At 38.7% G+C, this 27,730-nt stretch overlaps 1 long non-coding RNA gene across 2 annotated transcripts; it reads left to right on the top strand.

The window, feature by feature from the left end:
* Positions 1 to 822: 822 nt before the first annotated feature.
* On the top strand, positions 823 to 26,839 carry LOC114279218 (uncharacterized). 2 transcript variants are annotated; one of them, XR_003635199.2, is made up of 4 exons: positions 823 to 1,007; positions 4,108 to 4,222; positions 15,286 to 15,404; positions 26,172 to 26,839. It is a non-coding gene; the product is annotated as an uncharacterized LOC114279218 (long non-coding RNA). The 2 variants fall into 2 exon arrangements; XR_003635198.2 differs by lacking the exon at positions 26,172 to 26,839 and having other exon boundaries at positions 830 to 1,007; positions 15,286 to 15,600.
* Positions 26,840 to 27,730: the final 891 nt, after the last annotated feature.

The raw sequence follows: 27,730 nt of genomic DNA, 5'->3' as shown, positions 1-27,730 counted from the left end.
CATATCCCCATTCCAAATCAAATGCCTACACCAAAAGATTTACACACATTTAAATCAAATTATAGATATACAAGGATAAAGATATTCCTACCTCAAGAGTTGCGAGAGAGAGATGAAGACCCAAAAGATGAACCTCTACACACTACAACAAAATGCACCTTTGGCGACTAAATTAGTGACTAAAAAAAATTTAGTCGCCAAAAGTTATGGAATTGACAACTAAATTTTTTTTTAGTTGGCAAAAGTACAACATTTAGCTACTAATTTTTTTTAGTAGGGGTATATTGGTTATTAGTGACTAAAAAAAAATTAGTCACTAAAAATTGCCAAAATTGGCGACAAAAAAGAATTTTAGTCGCCGTATATTGAGTTTTGGCTACTAAAACCAGTTAGTCGTCGAATGAAAAATAAAAAATTATTTTTTTACCTTTGGCGACTAAAATTTTGGTCGCCAAAAGTTTATTTTTAGCGACAAAAAGAATTTTAGTCACCGTAAGTTGAGTTTTGGCTACTAAAATATTTAGTCGCCGAATGGAAAATAAAAAATTATTTTTTTACCTTTGGCGACTAAAATTTTGTCGCCAAAAGTTATTTTCAACGACAAAAATAATTTTAGTCGCCGTAGATTGAGTTTTGGCAACTAACATTTTAGTCGCCATTTGAGTTGATTTGGCTAAATAATTTACTCGTTATTACTTACATTTTTGTCGACAAAATTTGAAATTAGTCGCCAAAGCTGCCAAAATTTTAGTGGGAAAATGAAAACCTATTGGCGCCCTCCCAGGTATTCTCCTCTATTTAGGAATACAAAGCACTATCTCTCTTTCTCTCTCTCTCTCTCTCTCTCTCTCTCTCTCTCTCTCTCACACACACACACACACACACACTCACCACCAAATCTCACCTCACCTCAGGCACTTACCACCGGGAAACATTCGACGTCACACATTGCCACCGTCACAAATCGCCACCGTTGCAAATCACCACTGCCACTGCCGCAATACCAGGTTATATCTCGCTCTTTCTCTCAGTCTCGCGCTCTCTCTCGTTCTCGCTCTCGAGCTTGCCGTATCCCCAAATCGTATAAAACTTGCCCTAGATCCATAAGTGGCTTGCTATGCTAGTGTTGTTGCTCTTTATGAAATTTGTTAACCCTTTTTTTTGTTAACTAATTTACTGAAGTGCCTCCGGGAAAGAGGTGGGAGTCCAAATTGGGTTCAATTTATCACGTAATTAAGAGTGATTGTGTAATTAGGTACAAACTGTATAAGTGAGAGGCATACTACATTAGGCAAAATAATTTTGTTATGAAATTAATTTTGTAGAGTGTTTAAGCTTTTGGATCTGTGGTTTTATTTTTATCAATGGAAGACACAAGTTTAAGCTCATATACACCCACACTCATCATTTCCCCTTGCTCCCTTGTTGATTGTTTGATGTTTGAGGATCAAAATAAAGGTTAAAAGCCCTCCTAAAATAGCCTCTGCTGCTGCAAAATTCCATCTTTTTCCTTCCCTCTCTTAGTTTGCTTCATTACTAGGAATAATTAATGATGTTGCAGGTTGTGGCTAGAAAGCAATGATTTGATGAGGTAATCTATCTCCATTGTGTTCTTGTTGTTATTATCTTTTTTCCCCCCAATTGTTGTAGTTGGCTAATGTCTGAATTCAATGTTTTAAAGTGATTTGGAGTATCAATTTTACTTTGTGATTACGAAGACGATATGAAACAAGTAGGCAATAGATGGTAAGATATTGTTCACTTTTTTTTTTTTTTTTTGTCTTTATATTAAGCATAAGTAATTTGTTGCAAGCTAAATGTCTTTAAATTAATGAGCAAATGACATACCTGACTAAAGAGGAATTTGTGCACGTTCTTCGTCACCAAAGCACCGGATTCTCTCGGGGGAGCTCAAAATATAGAGGAGTGACCTTGCACAAATGTGGTCTATGGGAGGCTCAAGTGGGACAGTTCCTTGGGAAGAAATGAGTGTCCTTAAACTGCAAATTGTTACTAATTAATTAAATGATCCTATTGTTAGATGGAAATATTAGAAGTTACAAAACCTGGTAGTTGGTGTTAGGAACTCGATTTGGTTTTTGAGAACTTGCCATTGTGCTTTTTCTCATGCTGGATAAAAATCTAGAATGGTAATTTCAAAGTAGAAATGCTTAGGGACCCCTTTTATCTATGAGATTATGATGTTTGCTTGCATGTATATGTATCTTGGGTTATTCAATGGTGAAGTAGAAGCTGCAAGGTCATTGTGTCCTCTACTGCAGCATCATCAGGATTCGCTATTTTGAATCTGGTTAGCTCGGTGATAGCTTGTTAGATTTTGTATTCTCTAGACTAATAATCAGATCATGTAAGTGAACCAAACAACTCCTAAAACAACTGTTCTTTCTCTTTTGGTTTTCTGCTTTTGGAAACACACTGTTTAGCACAGTTTGATACTTTGTGAGATTTTACTATTTTTTTGTGTTTTTGATTTGATGTTTCTTGTTTTAGGAGGGAGATTGTTTGCTTGAAATTTATTTTATAATTGCTCTGTTTTGTTTTATTAAGAAATTCCCTGTTTTGCTAAATTGTTCTATCTATAATTATGTATAATTAATAACCTAATTTGGGCTCTGTTTGTTTTGGAAAATTCCAATTCAGTAATTAAGAAGAATCTTTGTCTTGATTGATTCAGAATGATTTTCTTTGAAACCATAAATCATAAACTGTATGGAACATTATACAAATAAAAAACAAATTTTATTGGTTATGGCTTGATGGGAAATTTTTATATCTATATCTCTATATATATATATGTGTAACACTATTTTCTAAAGCTAGAGACGGTTAATTGAATGTTTGTTTTGTGACTTGAGATTTTTATGCTTTTGGCACCATTAAATGATGTAAATGTTGTTTTTTTAATTTTTAAATTTTTTTTATCCAAAATATCAATTTTTCAAACAACCAGCTGAAGGAAAACAGTTATTGTGTCTGCCTAGCATTGTAGTGGTCTGAAAGTAGTCTTGATGGCATTCTAGTGGAAGTTGTAGTATGATGGTGATGGTATCAATGGTGATAGAACTAGAAATCTTATTGAAACTACAATTCGACAAGATTAACCTATGGTAGTGCATCCTAAATGAAAGTAAGTTTGGATTCACATGTTTATCTTGCAAAATGTTAGATGTTTTATAAGACCCATCATTAAAGCAAGGGCCTATGAATCTGCGTTGTATTTACACACATATCTGGGATTATATACTAGTTTGATCACTTTTTGGGAGTCCATTTATATGATTTGAAATGTTTAGTGGGAATTTAGACTTTGTTATGTAGTGGCACTTAACATTATTCTGTTACATGGAGATAATGATGGTTTAATTTTGTTATTGGTTATTGTGCCATTGTATAACTGCTCTCTGTTTTGAGAATCTTTTTATATGATTGCATACCACTTGCAGCTGATGAAGCATATGACTACTTTTTTGTATGGCTAGTGAGATGACTTATTGGAGCAATAATATTACACTTGATGGTTATGTGCAGGCATCTTAGTCGAAGTATCTAAATTTTAGTTGTGGGTTGAATTTTATTAAATATAATTAGATTTGATGGCTTAACTAAATGTTGTACCTTATCTTTATGTAATTACCAGCTTGTTTCATTGGTTTAGTTTCTTTCCTCATTTCATGCCATTTTTTCCCCATTATTGGGCGTCAATTGATAAGTATTTGCATTTACATGTTGATGACTGATTATAAGTTTACTTTTGTGATGATGGTGGGTGATGGAAGAATGAATGTACTTCATAAAGTTCTTATTGTGTAAATTTTTCTACAAAGCAAGTTGAGAGGACATTTAATTGAGATTTCTGGACAAAATGATGGACAAGAAGATATAGAGAAAAAAATAAATAGTGCCAAAAATTAGTTTTAATGTTAAGTTAATAAAATTGATTTAACTCATTCTATTCAATTTAGCCTTTTTTTCAAATCTGTGCTGGTTTGAATTCTCTCGTCTTTGAATTTTTGTAATCACATAGGTCGTGATCTTTGTGTTTACTATAACCTCTTAATAGATCAATGTCTTTTGTGTATTTTACAGGTTGAGAGCTCTGTTTCTGCTCCTATGGATGGACAAAACACCCGTGGTCTAACAATGGTCCAAGCACCCTTCGATATGCTCTGGCATCTATCCCATTTTCACACCAAACTATGAGGTAACTATCGTCTATCATTTTGTCTATCTCATAGATAACTGAGTCACCAATATTTCTACCTTCTAAAACTGCGGAGAAATGCAATCTTTCTAATGTAACATCAAAATCTATATGGTAAAGCACAGTAAGCAAGCATTCCATAGCAAAAGTCAGAATAATTATTTTAACAAAATGATAAATAATAAATGAACAACTCAAATCATATATTAGCCTTCTAAGAAACCTTCTGATTGATTAGAACTTTAGTTTATGCTTTTGTCCCTAGACCTTTTCATTTGGAATTCTAAGAAAATGGTGTTGATCATCATCTTTGGTTTGCTAGGAAAGATTGGTTGCTGCTATATTCTGTGCTGATGGTGTTGTGTGGTAAAGGAATGTGTCTAAGGTTAGATTATGTTTATAAGGTGGATGGCTGGGTCAGACTTGGGATGAGAAGATAACTTGGGTAGAGGTGTAGTAGCAGTAGCAGCTTAGTGACAGATATTGTCTATAAGGTAGAGGTGCTGCTGGTGTGTGCTGCTGTTATGAGCTGCTGTTATGAGGCTGCTACTGGTGGCAGATTATGATTGTTGTTTTTTCTAGGTCTAGAGTTATTTCTTGGTCTTAGGTGTCATTTTCCTTCCAAGTTTGTTCGAACTTCAAATGGTATTTTGTTCAAACTTCTATGTATTTAATGTGTCAAAACTTTTTGTTCAAACTTTTAAGTTTAAAGGAAGTGTCCGAATAATGTTCAGGTCTAATTTTTATTTATTTTTTAAAATAATGACATGTTTAGACATGTGTCTAACACATGTCGGGAAGTGTCTATTAAGTGTTGGCGTCAGTCTGTCAGACAATTGTTGAACACAGATAACACACCTTCTTAGAAGTGTTCGCGTTGCACTTTCTCTAGCGAAAAAGAAGAAGAAAATTTTGAAGACATAGTTGGTAAAGGCTCAAGGAGCACCAAGGTTGTCACGACCCGAACCCGCCCCCGTGGGTTAAGGACGTAACCGGCCAGTAATCATGAGATTACCTACGGCCTCAAACTGTTCTAAACGTATTCTAACAGAGTTAATGGGGGCCAAACGGAAGCAAAATTAAAAACTTTGTCCATAGAGCCGTGCTTATATGCACATCAAACAAACCATATTCAGATACGTTAATAACTCACATCAAAAGTACAGTTTCACAAAATTCATTACAGACAGGATCGTCCCAAAACGAGTCAACCTATAACAGACTATGTACAGACATGCACTAGGTCCTTGCCAACAAGACAAAACATAGGTACATAGTAAAAGGGCAAGGATGGTCTCATGCGCGAGGCACAAGGCTGACTCTCCCAAAACTCCTGTTGTTCCTAGCAGACTTCACTGGGGCTGGGTTTGGACTTCCCTTGGCTCACCTACAAATACATGAATGAGCGTGAGCGATAGCCCAGTGAATAATATCAAATATAACAGTTACATAACAATATGTAGAACAACATGCTCCAAACGGCCTTGGGCCCAATTCATACTTCTGTTTAACAGCAAAATATATATATAACTATACGAAATGCAAGTCAAGTAACTGTAGTTCCAGACATTCTGGCCTTTGGCCCATCCGGGTTTCTATTCATGGCAAAACAGCCTTCGGCCCATTCATTCATGTCAAACGGCCTTTGGCCCATTCATTCATGTCAAACGGCCTTTGGCCCATTCATTCATGTCAAACGGCCTTTGGCCCAATCATTCATGTCAAACGGCCTTTGGCCCGTTCATTCATGTCAAACGGCCTTTGGCCCATTCATTCATATCAAACGGCCTTTGGCCCGTTCATTCATGTCAAACGGCCTTTGGCCCATTCATTCATATCAAACGGCCTTTGGCCCATTCATTCATGTCAAACGGCCTTTGGCCCATTCATTCATGTCAAACGGCCTTTGGCCCATTCATTTATGTCAAACGGCCTTTGGCCCATTCATTCATATCAAACGGCCTTTGGCCCGTTCATTCATGTCAAACGGCCTTTGGCCCATTCATTCATGTCAAACTTTTGTCCACAATCCCAATTAACAACTCATAATATTTATAGGGGAATAACAATTGGACATTGACAAGTTTTCAAATATTGATATTACTCACTGTGATCGGCTTGTGGATGCGCCCTGGAGCTTGACCCTACACATTTCATGAATACAAAAGGGTCACTAACAGTTCAATCCGTTCTTTAATTCACATATTCCTCTTTAGGCTTTGTTCTTATCTCATTAACTCATTTACAATGCTTAACACATGCCTAAGAGTGCTTACAAGTGAAAGAGAACGGAAAACGAATCACAGAATGCATGAACAAAATTCCAGAAAACAGGGTCCCCGCTCGAGCGTAAGCTTCTACGCTCGAGCGGACCCTTAAGGCCTGCAAGGTACTGGTTGCACAAAAGATGCGCTCGAGCTGAAGGTCCGTCTACAAAGATCCACGCTCGAGCGTGAAATGTCCCGCTCGAGCGGGCATCCAGCTCTGCAAAAATGCTGGGAGCACGATTTTCCCGCTCGAGCGGCCATTACCCCGCTCGAGCGGACCTCAAAAATCTGGGTTTCCCAGATCGTGTTCTTGAGCTCCAAATCAGTTTTCCATCTACATTTCTTGCATGCAATGGTTCAAATTACACATTTACACATGCTAACATGCTACTAATGCAGATTACAACATTAGGAAGCTCAATTACATGAATTATCTACATGCATGTCCCAAATTGTCTCAAACCCATCATCAACATGCTCAAATTCAAACATTCAAGACTTATACTCCCATGATTTGTACATGCATGTGGGAGATGCTCATCATTCTCAACTTAGATGGTACAAATAGTGACTACAACATGAGCTTTACCCAAAACTCCACATGAATCATGTGTTTCAAGCTCAAACATGCAAATTCAAAGTAATTTCTTACATGCATGAGTTCTAAGACTTCAATCTCAACAAAATCGACTCATTACATGTTCTTGATCACAAACAACCCTTGAACTTACAAATTACAAGTAAGAGTTCAAGAAATCACTTACCTAAGAGCTTCAACACTCAAGCTCTAGCCAAATCTTGAGCTAGATCTTCAAATTCCCAAGTCTTGAGCCCAAATTACACAAATCTCTCCCTTTTTCTCTCCATGGCCGGCCTCTCTCTCCCTCTCAATTGTCTAACTCAGATTTTTGAGTTTTAAGAGAGCTAAAGGGGAGTGCAATGCAAATATACAACAAGCCCCACTAACAAATATTTTAATATAAAATAATGGGGTACTTAATTTATCAATTTAATCAGTTTAAATTGACCAGAATCAAATTTCAATTAAATTTCACCGTAGGCCCTAAAAATTATGCCAACCACAATGGCGTAGTCAATTTCGGGTTCCGTGGCCGATAAGGCCCTCAATTAAATTTCCAAAACAGACTACTCAAACAGATATTCCTACGATGAACAGATAAAATTTCAAACCACATATTTTCACATAGTGGAACACAAAATCATATCAAAATACATAATCACATCATGTTAAGGACCAATTAACATACTACGGAACAGGGGTGTCACAGTCTTCCCCCCTTTAGGAAGTTTGGTCCTCCAAACTTAACTTACCTTCGTCGGGAAACAAATGTGGATAGCGTAGACGCATTTCCTCCTCTTTTTCCCATGTAGCATCTGTCCCATAGTGTTCCTTCCATTCCACTTTCACCATTGGAATGGATTTGTTTCTCAATTCTTTCACTTGTCGGTCAACAATTCTTTCCGGCCATTCAGCATATTCCATATTTTCATCAATAGCAATCCGGTGATAATCAACCACATGCAACGGGTCTCGGAGGTAACCCCTCAACATTGACACATGAAACACATTGTGGATTCGCTCAAATCCCGGTGGCAAAGCAACTCTATAAGCAACTGGACCAAGTTTCTCCAAAATTTGAAACGGCCCAATATAACGGGGCGTCAACTTGCCCTTTTTCCCAAACCTGACTTGGCCTTTCATTGGAGAAACACGGATGAACACATGGTCGCCGACCTCATACTCAAGAGGTCTTCTCCGGACATCTGCATAACTCTTCTGTCGGTCTTGAGCTGTTTTGAGCCTTTGCCGAATAGTCTTGATCTTTTCAGAGGTGTCTTGTACAATTTCAGGCCCGAGCAAAGCTCTGTCCCTGACCTCTGTCCAACAAATAGGTGATCTACACCTCCTACCATACAAAGCCTCGTATGGTGCCATACCGATGCTGGAGTGGAAGCTATTATTATAGGCAAATTCTGCAAGTGGCAGGTAATCTTCCCAACTCCCCTGAAAATCCAAAGCACACATGCGAAGCATATCTTCCAAAGTCTGTATTGTTCGTTCTGACTGCCCATCTGTCTGTGGGTGGAATGCAGTACTGAACCTTAGTTCTGTTTCCCATAGCTTCCTGCAAACTCTTCCACAATCTAGATACAAACTTCGGATCTCTATCCGACACAATGGTTACTGGAACTCCATGTAAGCGGACAATTTCATCAACATAAATAGTAGCCAACCTGTAAGCAGTAAATGTAGTTTTGACAGGCAGAAAATGTGCAGATTTAGTCAGTCTATCAACTACAACCCAAACAGAATCCATACCGCGGGAAGTCCGAGGTAGGCCAACAACGAAATCCATAGTCACATGTTCCCACTTCCACTCAGGAATGGGGAGAGGTTGAAGTAGACCGCCTGGTTTCTGATGTTCAGCCTTAACTTGCTGACACTGAAGGCACTTGGACACATGTTCTGCAATCTCTTTCTTCATTTTAGGCCACCAATAGGTTTGTTTCAAATCCCGATACATTTTATTGTTACCCGGATGCATAGCAAATACGGATCTGTGGGCTTCATCTAAGACCCTCTTCTTTAGCTCCGGAATAACTGGAACACATATTCGGTTTCGAAATTTCAACATTCCATTCTCGATGCTGAACTCTGCTTTTGGGCTGACTTCAAATTCATCAATTACCTTTCTGAGGAACTCATCCTCTTTCTGTTTTTGCTTGATTTCATCAACAATTGCCGGCTCGGCTGTAATAGCGGCTATCAATCCGCCCTGTTCACACACTACCACTTCAATTTCAGACTTCTCAAAGTCTTGCAAAATCTCCCTTTGTTCAGTAAGCAAACAAGCCATACTTCCCGTTGATTTCCTGCTCAAGGCATCAGCCACTGTATTAGCTTTTCCGGGGTGATACTGAATTTTTTAGGTCGTAATCTTTTATCAATTCCAGCCATCTTCTCTGACGCATATTCAACTCTTTCTGCGTGAAGAAGTATTTTAGGCTTTTATGATCTGTGTAGACTTCACACTTTGCCCCATACAAATAATGCCGCCAGATTTTCAAAGCAAAAACAACTGCGGCCAATTCTAGGTCATGTGTTGGATAATTCTTCTCATGTGGCCTCAACTGTCGGGAGGCGTAAGCAATAACCTTTCCGTTCTGCATTAACACACAACCCAAACCCTTATAAGATGCGTCACTGAAAATCACAAAATTTTCCGTACCTGAAGGTAGTGTCAAAATTGGCGCAGTGGTCAATCTTGTCTTCAATTCATGAAAGGCTGATTCTCTTTCACTATTCCACTCAAATGGTTGTCCTTTACGTGTCAATTGGGTAAGAGGCACAGCTAATTTCGAAAAGTCCTTTACAAATCTTCTGTAGTACCCAGCTAAGCCCATGAAACTGCGAACTTCTGTCACATTAGTTGGTGTAGGCCAATTCACAATTGCTTCTATTTTCTGCGGGTCCACTGAAATTCCTTCCTTGTTGACCACGTGCCCTAAGAAAATAACCTCATCTAACCAAAACTCACATTTCTTTAACTTAGCAAATAGTTTTCTTTCCCGAAGTATTTGTAAAACAATCCTCAAATGATGTTCATGTTCAAGTTTATCTTTAGAGTAAATCAAAATATCATCGATGAAGACTACAACAAACTCATCAAGGTAGGTTTTAAAAATTCTATTCATTAGGTCCATAAACGCTGCCGGAGCGTTAGTCACTCCAAATGGCATGACAAGGAATTCAAAATGACCATACCTCGTTCTGAATGCGGTTTTCTCAACATCTTCTGCCTTAACCTTCAGCTGATGATACCCAGATCTCAAATCAATCTTAGGAAACACCTGTGATCCCTGCAACTGGTCAAATAAGTCATCAATACGGGGTAAAGGATATTTATTCTTTATCGTTACCTTGTTCAATTCCCGGTAATCAATACATAGGCGTAAGGTACCATCCTTTTTCTTTACGAATAACACTGGTGCGCCCCAAGGCGAAGTACTGGGCCGGATAAACCCTTTATCAAGAAGGTCTTGCAACTGTTCTTTTAATTCTTTCATTTCGGCCGTAGCCATCCTGTAGGGAGTTTTAGAAATAGGTTGGGTGCCTGGCACAGTTTCAATAGTAAACTCTATCTCCCTGTCTACCAATTCCCCTGGTAATTCATTTGGAAACACATCTGGGAATTCTCTAACGATGGGAATATCATTCAATTCAACATTCACGGATTGTTCAGTCAATACATAACACAAATAACCCTGGCATCCCTTCCTGATCAATTTACATGCTTTCATTGCAGATATCAAATATGGTGGAGGTACTACCCCATTTCCCACAAACACAATTTCTTCTTGTTCTGGTGGTTTAAATACAACCCTCTTTGTCACACAATCTATAGTGGCACAGTATTTGGTCAACCAATCCATGCCCAAAATTACATCAAAGTGTCTAAAGTTTAAGGGCAACAAATCTACATACAGGGTAGCATCCTCAATATGCATGTCACAAAACTGATATATATAGTCACACAACACAGATTCCCCCGATGGAGCAGACACACATAACAAATATGGCAACAATTCTAGGGGTCTTTTCAGTCTAGATGCAAATGCATATGTCACAAATGAATGCGTTGATCCAGAATCAATTAACACAAAAGCATCCTGATTACATATCGAGATAGTACCTGAGACAACGGCATTGGCATTCCGTGTATCACCCGGAACGAGTGCAAAGACTCTCCCTTGTCTCACTGTATCCCCAGTAGTAGCAGATCTCAAAGTGTTTCCCGGCTTCGGGATCGATGCAGTGGAGCTAGCAGCTATCTTCCCACTATTCTGATTACAATCTCGGGCTATATGCCCTTGTTTCCCACACTTAAAACAGGCTCCCGATGCACGGTAACAAACTCCACGGTGCCTTTTGCTACAAGTGTTGCACATGGGAGTCGTGTCTCGAGAAGAACTTGAGGTAGTTGAGGAGCCCGTGTTTTGCTTTTTCAGAAATTTCTTCTTCGAAAAGAAGCCTTGTCTTTTGTTGCCTCTCCATTCGGTTGTTGGCTTAGCTTGTCTAGCTATATTAGCCTCTGATATGATGGCCCGGTCAAGCACTCCAATGTAGGTCTCCAATTTCAGGACATTCACCTGCTCTAGGATGTCACTTCGGAGCCCACCTTCAAAATGCCTTGCCTTCTTATAATCAGTGTCAATTACGTGTGGTGCAAACCTGGCCAACTCAGTAAATTTGGCCTCATACTCAGCTACAGTCATACTGTCTTGTTTGAGTTCCATGAACTCTGCCACTTTCCTGTCCCGGACACACTGCGGGAAGTACTTGTCATAGAAGATTTCCAAAAATTTCGCCCAATCAATATCTCTGTGGCTTTCCCTCATCAACATCCACCATCTTCTCGCTTCATCTTCTAGCATAAAGGTGGCTAGAAGCACTTTCTGTGTATCCGAGCACGGAAACACCTCAAACAGTTTTTCAATCCCAAGTACCCAAGCTTCGGCTTTTAAGGGATCTAGTCCACCATGGAACTGTGGTGGTTTCATTTTCTTGAATTCCTTGGTGAGGGCGATTATCCGATCATCATTTTGATTATCCGGCACAGGTGGTGCCGGAGGTGGAGGTGGCGGATGTGGTTGCTGCCACTGTTGTTGCCACTCCTGTTGCTGTCTCAAAGCTTCTGCCATTTCCTGAATCAGTCTTTCCATTCTGTCCAGTCTGGCAGCAGAGGATTCCTCTAACTCATCACCTCTGGTTCTCACCATCTAATTAAACTTGCATTATATTCCATACCAAAGGTACACAAGTACACATACACTAAGGAGCACATATTTCCAGATAATTCGTAATGCAAGTAGTTCACAACTTACACATATAATTATTCATAACAAAACATTTAAGCATATAATCAATGCTTCCAAACTCATATTTATCACATGAATGCATACTAGATCTTATCTAGACGCTTATTGCTCTTTTTGGACAAGTGTGTGAGTTATTAACTCGTGCTCTGATACCACTCTGTCACGACCCGAACCCGCCCCCGTGGGTTAAGGACGTAACCGGCCAGTAATCATGAGATTACCTACGGCCTCAAACTGTTCTAAACGTATTCTAACAGAGTTAATGGGGGCCAAACGGAAGCAAAATTAAAAACTTTGTCCATAGAGCCGTGCTTATATGCACATCAAACAAACCATATTCAGATACGTTAATAACTCACATCAAAAGTACAGTTTCACAAAATTCATTACAGACAGGATCGTCCCAAAACGAGTCAACCTATAACAGACTATGTACAGACATGCACTAGGTCCTTGCCAACAAGACAAAACATAGGTACATAGTAAAAGGGCAAGGATGGTCTCATGCGCGAGGCACAAGGCTGACTCTCCCAAAACTCCTGTTGTTCCTAGCAGACTTCACTGGGGCTGGGTTTGGACTTCCCTTGGCTCACCTACAAATACATGAATGAGCGTGAGCGATAGCCCAGTGAATAATATCAAATATAACAGTTACATAACAATATGTAGAACAACATGCTCCAAACGGCCTTGGGCCCAATTCATACTTCTGTTTAACAGCAAAATATATATATAACTATACGAAATGCAAGTCAAGTAACTGTAGTTCCAGACATTCTGGCCTTTGGCCCATCCGGGTTTCTATTCATGGCAAAACAGCCTTCGGCCCATTCATTCATGTCAAACGGCCTTTGGCCCATTCATTCATGTCAAACGGCCTTTGGCCCATTCATTCATGTCAAACGGCCTTTGGCCCAATCATTCATGTCAAACGGCCTTTGGCCCGTTCATTCATGTCAAACGGCCTTTGGCCCATTCATTCATATCAAACGGCCTTTGGCCCGTTCATTCATGTCAAACGGCCTTTGGCCCATTCATTCATATCAAACGGCCTTTGGCCCATTCATTCATGTCAAACGGCCTTTGGCCCATTCATTCATGTCAAACGGCCTTTGGCCCATTCATTCATGTCAAACGGCCTTTGGCCCATTCATTCATATCAAACGGCCTTTGGCCCGTTCATTCATGTCAAACGGCCTTTGGCCCATTCATTCATGTCAAACTTTTGTCCACAATCCCAATTAACAACTCATAATATTTATAGGGGAATAACAATTGGACATTGACAAGTTTTCAAATATTGATATTACTCACTGTGATCGGCTTGTGGATGCGCCCTGGAGCTTGACCCTACACATTTCATGAATACAAAAGGGTCACTAACAGTTCAATCCGTTCTTTAATTCACATATTCCTCTTTAGGCTTTGTTCTTATCTCATTAACTCATTTACAATGCTTAACACATGCCTAAGAGTGCTTACAAGTGAAAGAGAACGGAAAACGAATCACAGAATGCATGAACAAAATTCCAGAAAACAGGGTCCCCGCTCGAGCGTAAGCTTCTACGCTCGAGCGGACCCTTAAGGCCTGCAAGGTACTGGTTGCACAAAAGATGCGCTCGAGCTGAAGGTCCGTCTACAAAGATCCACGCTCGAGCGTGAAATGTCCCGCTCGAGCGGGCATCCAGCTCTGCAAAAATGCTGGGAGCACGATTTTCCCGCTCGAGCGGCCATTACCCCGCTCGAGCGGACCTCAAAAATCTGGGTTTCCCAGATCGTGTTCTTGAGCTCCAAATCAGTTTTCCATCTACATTTCTTGCATGCAATGGTTCAAATTACACATTTACACATGCTAACATGCTACTAATGCAGATTACAACATTAGGAAGCTCAATTACATGAATTATCTACATGCATGTCCCAAATTGTCTCAAACCCATCATCAACATGCTCAAATTCAAACATTCAAGACTTATACTCCCATGATTTGTACATGCATGTGGGAGATGCTCATCATTCTCAACTTAGATGGTACAAATGGTGACTACAACATGAGCTTTACCCAAAACTCCACATGAATCATGTGTTTCAAGCTCAAACATGCAAATTCAAAGTAATTTCTTACATGCATGAGTTCTAAGACTTCAATCTCAACAAAATCGACTCATTACATGTTCTTGATCACAAACAACCCTTGAACTTACAAATTACAAGTAAGAGTTCAAGAAATCACTTACCTAAGAGCTTCAACACTCAAGCTCTAGCCAAATCTTGAGCTAGATCTTCAAATTCCCAAGTCTTGAGCCCAAATTACACAAATCTCTCCCTTTTTCTCTCCATGGCCGGCCTCTCTCTCCCTCTCAATTGTCTAACTCAGATTTTTGAGTTTTAAGAGAGCTAAAGGGGAGTGCAATGCAAATATACAACAAGCCCCACTAACAAATATTTTAATATAAAATAATGGGGTACTTAATTTATCAATTTAATCAGTTTAAATTGACCAGAATCAAATTTCAATTAAATTTCACCGTAGGCCCTAAAAATTATGCCAACCACAATGGCGTAGTCAATTTCGGGTTCCGTGGCCGATAAGGCCCTCAATTAAATTTCCAAAACAGACTACTCAAACAGATATTCCTACGATGAACAGATAAAATTTCAAACCACATATTTTCACATAGTGGAACACAAAATCATATCAAAATACATAATCACATCATGTTAAGGACCAATTAACATACTACGGAACAGGGGTGTCACAAAGGTCCCAAGATCTTCTAGAGCCAACAGCAATCTTATCGTAAATGGAAGATTTACGACTATATTCATAACTTTCTATGTATAGTTAGCTGATGAATATTTGACTTCCTTTCTGTATTTGAATTTGATTGGCAGTGTTCAAGTTCATGGAGCATCTAGAAAAAAATGAGAAACAAATAGATCAGAGGAGCAAGGTCAAGTTTAAATTCATGAGTTTGAAAGTGAAAAAAGGGATGGATTATGTATCTGAATTGGTGAGTCATATGGCCCCTACAGTATTTTACCTCTATCTGTTGAACTTGGATGATTGATGTCTATATTACCTCAATTTATTTTATTTGGTGTAAGTAGTTTTTTTTCTTCAACTATACTGCTTTTCTATATTGAATGTGAGATAATCAAGCTTTGGCTTTGTTCAATGACAAGTTAGCATTTTGCTTGTTTATTCTACTACTTGATATCAAAATTCTGAATACTCAACTCAAATCAAGAAGCATAAATCCAAATAATTGGGGGGGGGGGGGGGGGTTGCTATATTTATGCATCTTCTCTAGATTTCTAATGCAATATTTTCCATTGAAATCCAAAGCAATCAAGTTCTTTTTTCTTGGCCCCTACTCACTTCCATGTTTGTGCGTTAGTTGATTTGTGCAGGACATGGTCAAAACCATGTCAATTAACTTTTCTCTTTTTAAACAATTTGGCACCGCTTCTTTCTTCCTAGGACAATATTCATTTCTTGTTGGGTCTTTTTTCATAATACCACTCTTCAATCTCAACATTCTCGTGTTAGCTATACCTCTCACTTCTTACTTCCTAGGACAATATTCATTCCTTGTTTGGGTCTTTTTTTCATTATACAACTCATCCATCTCAACATTCTTGTGTTAGTTGCACTCATTTTTGGACATGGTTTCCAACTAGCCAACAGTCGGAGCCATAGAACATAGCTGACTAGATCTTATAAAACTTCCCCTTCAAATCAGAGGGAATTTTCATGATCATGCAAGACTCAAATAAGACTTTTCTATTCCATCCATTGTACCTGTAAGGATATTGCTGGCATCTTCTTAAACTTCTCCTTTTTATGTGTAATTGATATGGGACATTTGAAATGGTTAGTCTTGGTATAGCTAGTTATCAAGTTTCACTGTCACATCATTTCTATTTGTAATTTTGCTAAAATTATACTCCATGTATTATGTACTAGCCCTACATAACCGTAAATTTTAGATTGTAAAGTATGATCTTGAAGTTCTAATTAGAATCAATCCCTAATCTAGCCAAGTTATCAAGTTTCTTCTTTCTTTTTCTTTATTGTCATATTATATTATTCCTTTCCATGGGCCAAACTAGAAGAGCAGTGCACAATTCTTCCCCCCAGTTTGTGCAGTTGGAATCTCTAGTTACTAATTAAATTTCATGTGATGTGACTGTTGTGTAAATGCCAATTCTTAATTAAATTTCATGTGATGTGACTGTTGTGTAGTATTGCTCTCATATTTTGTCGTGTAAATGCCAATTCTTAATTCACCTCACAACCAACACTACAATAAATTAAGGTTTTAGAGGAGGGGAAAAAACATTAAGGATGAAAATGACATATTTTGTCATTATTGTATTTTTAGTGATCAAATTGAAAATTTAATATTAAATCACTATCCTTTTGAAATCAAAATTTTCGTTTGAAAAGGTAAATCTTTTTTGTGTGAAATATTTTTTCCCTAAAGTATATCTATTAGTGATATTTTTAAAATTATGCTGCTAAAGTTAGGTTTGGATCTAAAATTGAGTAGAGATTGGAAATGTTTGGAAAAATGTGATGGAACTTGGATCGTTCCTGAGGAGCATTCAACTTAACCAAAAAAAGGCGTTAAGGGGGTTAGAGCCGAAAAAGGCGTTAAGGGGGTTAGAGCCGAAAATGTCACAACCAGTTTCCTCACGCCAAATAGGACCTGTGATAACAGACGAAATGTCATTAGCACGTGTAGGTTGGGAGTTAGAGCCGAAAACGACTTAAACTTAACCGAAAAAGGGCATTAAGGGGGCCAAAATAAAAAATAGCCCTCGAACCACTGTACGTATATCACAACCAGCTTCCTCATGACAAATAAGACCTGTGACAATAGACGGAATGTAATTAGCACGTGTAGGTTGGGACTTAAAGTCGAAAATGCCAAAAACTTAACCGAAAAAAGGGCATTAAGGGGGCGAAAATGCAAAAAATCCGCCGAACCACCATACGGATGTCACAACCAGCTTCCCCATGAAAAATAGAACCTGTGACAACAGACGGCATGTAATTAGCACGTGTAGGTTGGGAGTTAGAGCCAAAAATGCTTTAAACTTAACCAAAAAAGGGCATTAAGGGGGCAAAAATGCAAAACAGCCCCCGAACCACCAAACAGATGTCACAACCAGCTTCCTCATGACAAATAGGACCTGTGACAATAGATGAAATGTAATTAGCACGTGTAGGTTGGGAGTTAGAGCCGAAAATGCCTTAAACTTAACCAAAACAGGGCTTTAAAGGGGTGAAAATGCAAAACATCCCCCGAACCACCGTACAGATGTCACAACCAGCTTCCTCATGACAAATAGGACTTGTGACAATAGACTGAATGTAATTAGCACATGTAGGTTGGGAGTTAGAGCCAAATACGTCCTAAACTTACTCGGAAAAGGGTGTTTCGAGGGCGAAAATTCAAAACAACCCCCGAATGACCGTGTGGCTCACATGAATAGCTTTTCCATGACAAATAGGACTTGTGAGAACTGACGGAACGCAATTCAGACAAGTAGGTTGTGAGTTAGAGCCGAATACGTCGTAAACTTAGTTGAAAAGGGGCGTTTCGGGGGCAAAAATTCAAAACAGCGCCCGAACCACCGTGTGACTCACACAGACCGTGTGCTTGTTTCAACTTTTGGCTTCATTCTTCATTTTTGGTCATATTCTTGGCATTGTGTTTAATCCTTGCATTTCTATGACCCTTACAGTTTTCACAGCTGTGTGAACATAAAATAGATAGCAATAAATTACTTCAGCAATCAAGATGGAATTGAATTAGGGTATTTTTTTTCATGATCAAAGTATTCATCTCTTGATGGTAACCCAGTCTTACAATATTGCATATTTGTAACTCATGAAAGCCATGTCTACTACCAGGGATTGGCCAAATGAATAAGGTACTCCCTTACTAGGTATGATGCCTGGGTTCGAGTCTTGCTTCCATGTGACGAAGCTTCCCCTTCCCCTATTCCTCTCCTACCTATTGTAGAAAGACCCAAAAAATAAAGAAAAAAAAGAAGTCAAAGTCGTGACATATATTGGTTTAGGAATGGTAAATAGTTTTGAATCTAATATTGTTGGCCTTGTTTACCTGAGCTGATCTAGTTTAGTGCAAATTAGTTTGGGTCTATGACATAGCTATTGGATTAACAAAGCTCGTGGAACACAATAAGTTTCAAGACATGAAAATTGTGCAGGAGTATGTGTGTGGCCATATCAAAACTACTAGCAAGTATTAAATATTATCGATTAAGTTGATATGTTGTCACTCGCCTAAAACTTAGTAGGAAAAGAGCGTTTCGGGGGCGAAACTTCAAAACAGCCCTGGAACTGCCGTGTGGCTGACACGAACAGCTTCCCCATGCCAAATATGACTTGTGACAACTGACAGAATGTTATTCGGACCCGTAGGTTGGGATTTAGAGCCAAATACGCCTAAAACTGAGTTGAAAAAGGGTGTTTCGAGGGCGAAAATTCAAAACAGCCCCCGAACCGCCGTGTGGCTGACACGGGCAGCTTCCCCATACCTAATAGGACGTGTGACAATTGATAGAATGTTATTCGGACCCATAGGTTGGGATTTAGTACCGAATATGCCCAAAACTTAGTCGAAAAAGGGCATTTCGGGGGCGAAAATTTAAAACAGCCCTTGAACCACCGTGTGGCCGACACGAACAGCTTCCTCATGCCAAATATAACTTGTGACAACTGACGGAATGTAATTCGGACCCGTAGGTTGGGATTTAGAGCCGAATACGCCCAAAACTTAGTCGAAAAAGGGCGTTTTGGGAGCAAAAATTCAAAACAGCCCCCGAACCACCATGTGGCTGACATGGGCCGCTTCCCCATGCCAAATAGGACGTTTGAGAACTAACGGAATGTTATTCAGACCCATAGGTTGGGATTTAGTGCCGAATACGCCCAAAACTTAGTCGAAAAAGGGCATTTCGGGGCAAAAATTCAAAACAGCCCCCGAACCACCGTGTGGCCGACATGAACAGCTTCCCCATGCCAAATATGACTTGTGACAACAGACGAAATGTTATTCGGACCCATAAGTTGGGATTTAGTGCTAAATATGCCCAAAACTTAGACGAAAAAGGGCGTTTCGAGGGTAAAAATTCAAAACAGCCCCCGAACCGCCATGTGGCCGACATGGGCAGCTTCCCCATGCCAAATAGGACGTGTGACAACTGACGGAATGTTATTCGGACCCATAGGTTGGGATTTAGTGCCAAATACGCCCAAAACTTAGTCGAAAAACGGCGTTTCGAGGACGAAAATTCAAAACAGCCCCCGAACCGCCGTGTGGCCGACATGCACAGCTTCCCCATGCCAAATATGACTTGTGACAACTGATGGAATGTTATTCGGACCCGTAGGTTGGGATTTAGAGACGAATACGCCAAAACTTTGTCGAAAAACAGCCTTTCGGGGGTGAAAATTCAAAACATCCCTAGAACCACTATGTGGCCAACATGAACAGCTTTCCCATGCCAAATATGACTTGTGACAATTGACAGAATGTTATTCGGACCCGTAAGTTGGGATTTAGAGCCGAATACGCCCAAAACTTAGTCGAAAAATGGCGTTTTGGGGGCGAAAATTCAAAACAGCCTTTGATCCACCATGTGGCCTAAACGAACAGGTTCTCTATGCCAAATATGACTTTTGACAACTGACGGAATGCTATTCGGACCCGTAGGTTGGGATTTAGAGTCAAATCCGCCCAAAACTTAGTCAAAATGGGCGTTTCGAGGGCGAAACTTCAAAACAGCCCCCGAGCCTCCATTTGATTGTCATGGGCAGCTTTCCCATTACAAATAGGATTTGTGACAACTGACAAAATGTTATTTGGACCCATAGGTTGGGATTTAGAGCCGAATACGCCCAAAACTTAGTCGAAAAAGGGCGTTTCAAGGGCGAAAATTCAAAACGGCCCCCGAACCACTGTGTGACCAACACGGGTAGCTTCCTCATGCCAAATATGACTTGTTACAACTGACGGAATGTTATTCAGACCTGTAGGTTGGGATTTAGAGCCAAATACGCCCAAAACTTAGTCGAAAACGAGCGTTTCGGGGGCAAAAATTCAAAGCAGCCCCCGAACCACCGTGTGGTCGACACGGGCAGCTTCTTCATGCCAAATGACTTGTGACAGCTGACGGAATGTTATTCGGACCCGTAGGTTGGGATTTAAAGCCAAATACGCCCAAAACTTAGTCGAAAAAGGGCGTTTCGGGGGCGAAAATTCAAAACAGCCCCTGAACAGCCGTGTGGCCGACACAGGCAGATTCCCCATGCCAAATATGACTTATGACAACTGACGGAATGTTATTTAGACTCGTAGGTTGGGATTTATAGCCCAAAACTTAGTCAAAAAAGGGCGTTTCAGGGGCGAAATTTTAAAACAGCCCCCGAACCACCGTGTGGCTGACACGAACAGCTTTCCCATGCCAAATATGACTTGTGACAACTGACGGAATGTTATTCGAACCCGTAGGTTGGGATTTAGAGCCGAATATGCCCAAAACTTAGTCGAAAAACGGCGTTTCGGGGGCGAAAATTCAAAACAGCCCTTGAACTGCCGTGTGGCCGACACGAACAGCTTCCCCATGCCAAATATGACTTGTGACAACTGACGGAATGTTAATCAGACCCGTAAGGTTGGATTTAGAGCCGAATACACCCAAAACTTAGTCGAAACTAGGCGTTTCGGGAGCGAAACTTCAAAACAGCTCCTGAACCTCCGTCTGACTCTCATGGGCAGCTTCCCCATTACAAATAAGACTTGTGAAAATTGACAGAATATATTGGAGATGTACAGTAATGGAAAATTATGGGAAAAATATTCAAAAAGCAATATGAACTCAGTTTACGCCTTGTTTTAAATTTGCTAATTTTTTGAACGTACACACGTGTGTTATATTATATTTAAGCTTTCATACAAGTATGAAACATGCTCACGGTGTTTCTGAGGCCATGTGCGTCATGAGATATCAAGTATTCTTTCTTTGATGAACCATTTATAGGTGTCTCAACATATATTTCTACATATTTCTTTTTATGATTGAAATTTATTTTTGTTATTATTTTTATCACATGTTCTAATATCCTTTCTGAAATGGCACTAACATACATTAATAAGCAACGATGGTTTTATATCCAATCTAATGATTCAAGTGCCTTTTGCAAACAAATAATGAGGAAGTTGGTAAAAATAATACTTTCTATTCACATTGGGTTTTGATATTGGTTTAGCCATAGAATTTGGATACATGTTGCATAAAAATAGAAGATTGTTACATTAGCTTTATGTTACTAACGAAAGATTCAGTAATGACTGTTCTGCATTTAGCAATGTTCCTTATAACAAAAGACTTTAGAAGGACTGTAGGCTGACTGATAATTGATTCATCATGGAAGGTTGCTTCTAGGGATGGCAATTTAAAACCGGCCCGACGGGGACCCGACCCCCCGTCCCCGATAAGAGTGGTTTTTCCCCGAATAATACCCCCGACAGGCCGGGGATGGTATTTAAATTTGAATCCCCGATTAAATTCGGGCCGGGGACGGGGATCACTTTCACAGCCCCGGACCCGGCCCGTCCCCGGCCCCGTTCCCCGGCCTGTTTCTCCCCGCCCCTCCCTCTAATCTATTATTTATCTATTATATTATCTCTGATAATAAACCCCCGTCCCTATCTATTTTATATCTATTATATAGTTGTCAAAGTTCCCAAAACGCATCTCTGATCTATGATCTCTCTCTCTTCTCTCACTCTCTCTCTCTCTCTCTCTCTCTCTCTCTCTCTCTTCACTCCACAGACTGCTACGCAGTCGGCTCCTCCTCTTGTCGCCTCCACCTCGCACCACCACCACCACCACAGCATCTCTCACCACCACCGCGTCTCACACTGCCGATCAATTTTTTTTTTTTTTTTTTGGTTTTCAGATCTGGTTCAGATCTGTCTCAGATCTGTTTCACAAATTTCAGATCTGTTTCAGATCTGTCTCATTACACGGCGGTTGAGGTGGCGACTCCGTTATCACCGAATAATAACTTGATTTCGGCAGTGATCGTAGTGCCGAGGCAGTTGAGCAAGCTGAAGAAGAAAACTGAAGTTGCTCTATTTTCGATTTTTTGTTTTGGTCCACCAAAGGAAATAAATGTGTTATGGTGTGTACATATAAACACACTAATGTAATTTCTATTCTTTGTTAATTTCTTGAATATTCCATTGATTATATTCTCTCTATGGGATTTGATTTGGTGGACTCTACACAAAGTTCAGATCTGATTTACACAGTTGCTGTTGTATTTTCTGAAGGTTTTTTTTTTTTTTTTGGCCGGGGAATGTTCGGGGTCGGGGAAACCCGATCCCCGTTAGGGGGCAGGGGCGGTGATGGCTTTCCCGTCGGGGATCGGGGCCGGGGCCGGGGGAAATTTGACCATCGAGGATCGAGAACGGGGAGTGTGATCCCCGGCCCCGCCCCGCCCCGTCCCGTTGCCATTCCTAGTTGCTTCTCACTTATTTTATTTGTCACTTGTTGCCAAATTCATTCATGAAGTTGGGCATTTTTGGGTCCAATTCTAGTGTTTTTTTTGGTTTTTTGTAGATGACTTTGTTGCGTGGACTTCCAAAGATATTTTGGTGTATGGAGAAGAAATTGTACTTTTGTATAGAAGTAATATAATACTTTTGTCATCTCCGGCTTTTGTGTAGTTAACTATTACTAATACAAAAAAATTTTGGCAGCGAACAGATAATTACTGGCATGGTAGATAGATCACCTTTTATCGTCGTATAGATATATGATTTTTTATCGTGGTACATAGATGTAATTTTGGCTTGGTACATACATCACCTTTTGTCGTGATACAGATTACGATGGTAATTTGTACCATGCCAAATGGTCATTTCACATGGTATAGTAAATGTAATTTTTGTATATGGAGGGCTTTACTTTTTGTATGATTTTATATGGTGTATGGAATTATTATTTTAGTTTGGACAATAGTTGGTTTGTATGTACTTGGACAGTTAAAGTAATTTATTTTTTGTATACGAATGCAGATTGTGGAATGTTTGATAGTTTATGTATCATTTTATTTATATACGTATTACAGGTTGCATGGAATACAGACAGGTTATGGACACATTATAATATTTGTAATGAAACATAATATCATGTTTTTGCCGACTAAACGTTTTGTAGCCAAAATAAAATCAAACATATGGCTACTAAATTTTTTGTAGGCAAAAGAAAAACAACCATTTGGTTACTAAATGCTTTGTTGCCAAAAGAAAATCAAACCTTTGGCTACTAAATTTTTTGTAGGCAAAAGAAAAACAACCATTTGGCTACTAAATGTTTTGTAACCAAAAGAAAATCAAACCTTTTGCTACTAAAAGTTTTGTAGTCAAAAGAAAATCAAACATTTGGCGACTAAAATATTTCGTAGCTAAAAACAAAAGTTGAAGAATAAAAATACTTTTGGCGACTAAAAATTTAGTAGCAAAAAATGTGGGAGTTTAGGTGACTAAATTTTTAGTAACCAAAAATGAGGAAGTTTAGGCGACTAAATTTTTAGTGGCCAAAAGAAATAGTATTTGCCGACTAAAATTTTAGTAGCAAAAAAAGATTGACTTTAGGCGACAAAAATTTTAGTAGCCAAAACACTAGTATTTGCTTTCGGCGACTAAAAAATTTAGTACCTAAAAATTTTTCCGCGACTAAATCATTGGCTTTTGGAGACAAAAAATTGGTTGGCAAAAATGTATTATTTAATTAATTTTCCAACCTTTTGGCGACTAAATATTTAGTCGGCAAATTAATACATTTGGCGACTAAATTAAGTTTAGTCGCCAATTAGCTTTCCCGACTGCTCTTCGACTACTAATTTTGCGACCAAGAAATTTAGTCGCTAAAGCCCATCAGCGACTAAAAATTGACTTTTGGCGACTAAAAATTTAGTCGCCAAAAGTGAAAATTCTTGTAGTGACAATAGCAATATCCAATTGGTTCAAAATGTAGCCCTTGATAAGATGAACAACTTTGATAAACGAGCAAGGATGGATTCTAACTCAAAATAGATGAAATCTAGTGTTCAGAGATTAGGTTTTCGGAAAAAAGGGTTTAGAGAGAAAATGAGTGTAAAAAAGTGTGACTAAAAAGTGTTTGGTTTGAAATTTAACACTTCTGCCTTGAACAGATCGCTCGAGCGAACTTTTCATCACTCGAGTGATGCACATAATACAAGCAAACCGCTCAAGCAAACTATCCACTGCTCGAGCGGTAAACCAAGGTCTCAAAAGATTTGCAGAGCTACAGTGAAACTACTGGAAGCTTGATATCTTCACTCGATCGACCATTTTTCCACTCAAGAGGTCTCGCCTGCAAGCAAGCAAGATACTGGAAGCTCTACTTATCCGCTCGAGTGACCAATTGACCACTCGAGCGGTCACTCAAAACAGGTTGTTACAAAACATGAGTAATAAACAAACTCAAATTAAATTAATTTTAAATAATAAGTCTTAAATTAAATTACTCATAAGCCAAACATGACCTAATTGTATATCAAAGTAGAGCCAATAAACTTTATCTCAAGTCATGGTCTAAACACCCAAAACTCAACATCAAATTATGCTAGTGAAGAAATTCTTGAGGAAGATCCTTGAGAAGTGGACGTTGGCCCGATGTGCCGAACCACTTTAAATCACTGTGTTTGATTTTCTCTCCGTATCTCTTTTACTTTTATATTAATTATTATTGCTCTGTTATTTTATTTGTTAAAATTCCAATATTTTGATTATTATAATTAATATTGTGAAATTATTTTTAACGACCCAATTTACCCCCATCTCTTGGGTTGCCTACCTAGGATAATAGTCTGTGAAACCCCGTATTTTTGAGGTAATAATATTTTAGTGAGAGGTATTGGTGGTAGTTTGGTGGTGAGATTCTTAGATGAGAATCTAACTTATTTTCTCCATTTATTTTATCTCTTTTTATCTCCACCTCATTATTATTCATCTCCTTTGTCTTCTAATTTTTTTTATTATTCTTGGGCACCAAGTAAATTTTATTTTATTATTTTCCCTTCACTTCCTTGCTTGCCAAGTAATCTTTTATTTTTAATTTCTTTAATCTTCCTTTCTCTCCAAGCAAACCCCTTTTTTCTTACCCACCAAGTAAGGTTCATTTTCTTTTGCCCCAAGTCTTCCTTTTATTTTGTCCCAAGTATCCTTGCTTATAAATTGAGCTCACCTCTTAACCATTTCCATCATTCTTGTTCTTTCATCCTTTGTTTTTGCTTCATCTCTCTCTCTCTCTCTCTCCTCCATTTGTTATATAGATCTAGAGTTTAGATTAAGAGTATTTAGAGTGAGAGTTAGCATTTTATTCAAGAGGAGAATTGTAAATTTTGTTAAACTTTACGTGCCATTTGGATCCACATCCTTTGGAGATTTATGATGATATAGCAGATGATTAAAGCATTGGTGTTGGAGGGATTTTGCATCAACTGGTCATGGAATTGATTTGAGGTAATTTGAGTGGTATACAATATGATTCCTTTAAATCTCTTTGCAAAGAGTTTATTTTACTTACTTCCAATTTATAATCCTCTTGATTATTGTGATCATTTGTTAAATTCTGTGAAATCATTCTCGTTAATATGTTTGATTATTCTAGTCACTTGATAAATTCTGTGAAATTGTTCTATGTAGTTAGTGTTGATTTGTTTGGCTAAATGACGTGGAAATGCTCCGTACATGGATCAAGTGGACCTTGCCAATAGCTTAGACCAATAGCTTGGACCAATAGCTCGGATAAACGGTTGTGCTTGGGTGAGGTGGGTGAGGCCGGTCACTGGTCATGTATTGAGTAGGACCAAGTATTTGGTCTGGATAAATTGTCATATGTTGAGTTAGTCTATTTGTGCAATTGGGTAATTTCTTGATTATCGAATCGAATCAATTGTGTAATTGTTAGATCCCTGTTGATTTATTTTCTGTCTGAGCCTTGTTATTCCTACTGTATTGTATATTTCCCGAATTAATTTATTTTTCAGGTGCGGAGGAATTTAGTGGAGATCGGATTTAAAGTTCTAAAGATATTATTTGAGTTGGAGATTTGTGGGCCCACAACTATATATTATTTTTGGAGATTTATATAATTTATATTTTGGAGACATTTGTGTTAATTATTTATAGAGACGATTTGTATATTTGAGATTATAAGTTTTCTGCAATTATAAATTTGAGGTTGATTTGATTTATTAACGGCCCGGAAATTGGGGCGTTACGTAATCTGCTTGGGAGTCTGCTCGTTTTGTGAAGTTAACCGAAGAAATTCCTCCATGTTAAGGCTTTAGTTTTTGTTTTTGTTCAAGTCAAGTTTGACCAAGTCATGTGCATAAGCTTATGTTTTGTATAACTATGAATTTGTACTCCATGAGTATGTATTGTAAGTGGGTTATAATATGTTTGAATTTTTTGTTTATGCCATTTATGCATGGCTCAATGAACAACTTTATTAATCATTTTTTTTTAATATGCTCCCGCTTCAGGCCTCGATATAAAAAAATACTTTGTAATTTTATCTGAAGGCCGTAGGTAATCTATGATTACTGGGCGGTCATGATCCAAACTTCTAGGGGCGGATTCGGATCACTACAGGCTCACCCTTTTCTCTTAAATATATGTAGGTGATGAAGAGTTCGATTACGAAGAGAAGTCTGAATAAAAGTCGGTCTTGTATGCTTGTGCTAGATTTGTAAAGCTTTACCATAAGTGTTGTATATATTTTTGTCGTATAAATCATGTAATAGCAAGATAATAATCCAAGATGAATGTATAATTTCATTACATATAGTTATGCACTGCTCTGAATAGATGTTTTAAATGGACTCAATATAAGAAAATAGTGGCTTATGCACTTGTAAATGGAAAATTTGCCAAAATTATTATTAAAAGTCCAACTTGTTTTGAAAGTCAGGGCTTTGATAACCCACGACTACTGGCCGATCACTATCCTGTTTGGCACGGGATGGGGTCGTGAAAATTTTAGATTAGAAAAATAACTTAACCAACCTTTTTAAAGCCAATTTGAATCCCTATGGACCTCAGGGTCAAATTGCTTCCAGAACTTAATTTTTCCCTTTTTGTCCAAACAAAGGGTTTCGATTTTGTGCAACATTATATGTGAATTCTTTTTTTTAAATACCAATTTAAAGAGCTTCCTAATGATATAAGATTCACTTGAATTCAATTTAAAATGAAGATTG

The sequence above is a fragment of the Camellia sinensis genome, chromosome 3 (assembly GCF_055761805.1).
Source record: "Camellia sinensis isolate YWXY chromosome 3, ASM5576180v1, whole genome shotgun sequence".
NCBI lineage: Eukaryota > Viridiplantae > Streptophyta > Magnoliopsida > Ericales > Theaceae > Camellia > Camellia sinensis.
Note: the sequence above shows the minus strand (reverse complement) of the source record. Positions and strands in the feature narration are given on the sequence as shown.